The sequence below is a fragment of the Rhagoletis pomonella genome, unplaced genomic scaffold, assembly GCF_013731165.1.
Source record: "Rhagoletis pomonella isolate Grant_MI unplaced genomic scaffold, Rhpom_1.0 Rhpom_scaffold_18469, whole genome shotgun sequence".
Taxonomy (NCBI): domain Eukaryota; kingdom Metazoa; phylum Arthropoda; class Insecta; order Diptera; family Tephritidae; genus Rhagoletis; species Rhagoletis pomonella.
In genome coordinates, this window is record NW_023476987.1 from 1 (window position 1) to 2,899 (window position 2,899).

At 31.4% G+C, this 2,899-nt stretch overlaps 1 long non-coding RNA gene across 1 annotated transcript; it reads right to left on the reverse strand.

Annotated features, from left to right (window-relative positions):
* Positions 1-2,249: 2,249 nt before the first annotated feature.
* Positions 2,250-2,893, reverse strand: LOC118757481. Its single transcript, XR_004995226.1, has 3 exons — positions 2,798-2,893; positions 2,567-2,726; positions 2,250-2,500 (listed from the first exon to the last, which is right to left on the reverse strand). It is a non-coding gene; the product is annotated as an uncharacterized LOC118757481 (long non-coding RNA).
* Positions 2,894-2,899: the final 6 nt, after the last annotated feature.

A 2,899-nucleotide genomic window follows, 5' to 3' on the forward strand; every position in this document is an offset into this window, starting at 1 on the left:
GATATAGATATAGATATAGATATAGATATAGATATAGATATAGATATGGATATAGATATCAAATACTGGTCATTTGGATAGCTTTAAATAAATATTTTTGAAATATAAAAAATATTTGGATTTCGGTATCTATTAAGTAAATTTTTTACTCAAAATATGTACTGTGTATACATACAAAAAATGCTGATGGAAATTAACAAAACAAAAATTTGTATTACATAGAAGCGTGGCAACCGAGTTCGAAAATATTTTCTGACCAAAGCCCTCAACAATACCGTTAAATTGATATACATATTGCGATGTTTTAGATAAATTGTGTACAATCGAAAATAAGTGGCAACCTTACACTACTATCATAAGGGATACCATTTTGTAAACAGGGAAAGTATTGTTTAAGAACCTTCTCTTGGTACCCATGAATAGAAATATTTTACCTTTTCTTCTAAATAAAAAATTTAATAAAGATGCGTTTCAAAATAGGTGGCAACCCTATTAAAATATTTTTGAATCTGGGATCTCTAAAATACTTTCCATTTGATGCCAATATTATGATGGGTTAATTAATTTGTAGCTAATTTCGAATAGGTGGCAACCTTATACGAGTCTTCCCGGGGATAATGCCTATTCAGATAACCTTAGAACCCAAAACATTATCTGTGTACAAAATTTCATCAAAATCGTAGGAGCCGTTTCCGAGAACCCTATGGATATATATATATATACAAGAATTGCTCGTTTAATGTAATAATGTAAAGCAAAATACATTGCACAATGTTAATACCGTTTATACTATTAAAAACTAAAATATTTCACATCCATATTTAGGTGTAAATACTTCTATCATGATTTTCCATCACAGGCTAACTTATATAAATACCACGTTTTTTAATCGGTTTTATTTAGCTTGCCTTTTTCTTACCTTTGATTAGACTTCAGATCTATTGGTCTGAAATTTGGTACACATCTTGAGTTCTGATGACAATACTATCTATATTCAGTATCATTATAAATATAAGATGGCTGCCACCACAAAATGGCGGATTTCATAATGTTGTTACAACCCCGCAATATGGGTATCAAATTAAAGGGCTTGACTAGTAAAGTACAGTACACATAGTGTACTTCGAAATTGATATTAAATTTTAAGAAATCAAAATGGCGGATCCAATATGGCGGACCACTTTTCTTAAATTATAGTTTCGTTATGAAACTTTGTTTTGGTCTCTGAATAGATCCCCGTTATATTTGTTTACGAAATTGAAATTACATTTACAAAATTCAAATTGGGTTCAAATGGTGCTAAAGGTAATGCATTGCGTTAAAAGTAAAACGCCTATTATTCGGAACGCCATATTTGTTCCGCCATTTTGAATTTTTGAAAACATGATATCAATTTCGAAATCAATGACGACGAAAATCTCTGGATATCAAGCTTCATAAAAACCTATAAATTTTTGAGGAAATCGACCGCCATATTAGATCCGCCATTTTGATTTTTTAAATTAAATTTCAATTTCGAAACCAGTGACGACGAAAAGCTCTGGATACCAAGCTTCATAACAATCGATACTTTTTTTAATAAATCGTCCGCCATTTTGAATTTTGGAAATTTAATTTAATATTCGAATTCAGTGACGACGAAAATCCCTAATTACCAAATTTCATTGAAATCTGTCAAATACATATGGAGTAAATACCAAGCTTCATAAAAATTGAATATCAATTTCGGAATCTGTGACGACAAAAATCTGGGGACACCAAGCTTCATAACAATATAGACATTTTTTAAGAAATCGTCCGCCATATTGGATCCGCCATTGTGAATTTTGGAAATTTAATTTAATATTCGAAATCGGTGATGACGAAAATCCCTAAGTACCAAATTTCATTGAAATCTGTCAAACACATATAGAGTAAACATTTTTGTCGTCCTATATTGTCGATTCGTCCCTATGTGCGCCCGTACAAAAATTCATAATTTTTTCAATCCTCTTAATAGGGTTATGGGTATTAAATTTAAGGGGTTTACAATTATAACACTATGCTTGGCAGATCATTATCTAACCAAAACTAAGAATGAGACTAACACCCAAGTCACGATTTCGTTAAGGTTGCTCAAATTATACGTCGTTAGCGGTACACCACCCAAGTTAAGGTAAAATGTGCGATAAAATAGGTTTTTCTTTCGCTGCTGCTCAAAGAAAACAAGCCATGGCCGACCAAGCCCGCCTAATGCAGTCGATAACAATCTGTTTCCTCTGATTCGGTATTTTTAACTAAGTTTATTTGTATTTAAGTTTATTACACACTAATTTAAAGATAAATAAAAACTTATAACAAAATTATAAAAAAAAGCTAGTAATAAATAATATACACATTTAATTTAGGTAGTTCCTTTTTTGCCTTTTCAATACTCTGCCCTTTGCGTGAAGAAAATGTTGTTGGCAAGTTTTGTTGATGTCAACGTCGGTCACATTGCAAAACTTAGAAAAGCAAATATCTGTTGATTAAAAATGCAGCAAATATTACTCAATAAAAAAAAAGTAACAAACTAAAGAAAATTAACCTTTTATAATAGCAAATGTGTTGTATTTTTGGATACTTGGTTTGTCAACCGTACCGCGCCAAGACAAACCCATTGCTAATTCATCCGAAATAATGCTCCTAATGGCCATTTTAAGGAAAAACGTTTCAGATTCGCCACCAATTCTCAGAATCATTTTTTTCTGCATATTGTGAGAGGAATACATATTTGATTAAAATGTAGAATGAGTAAGAATATATAGAATTGACTCACGAATGCAGCTTTAATTGCATGATCAGTTGAAAGTTTTGCATCAAACTCTTCAAACTCCGAGAGTGCATAAAATGGTTGCGACGGTAAAAGTGTTGTATCACC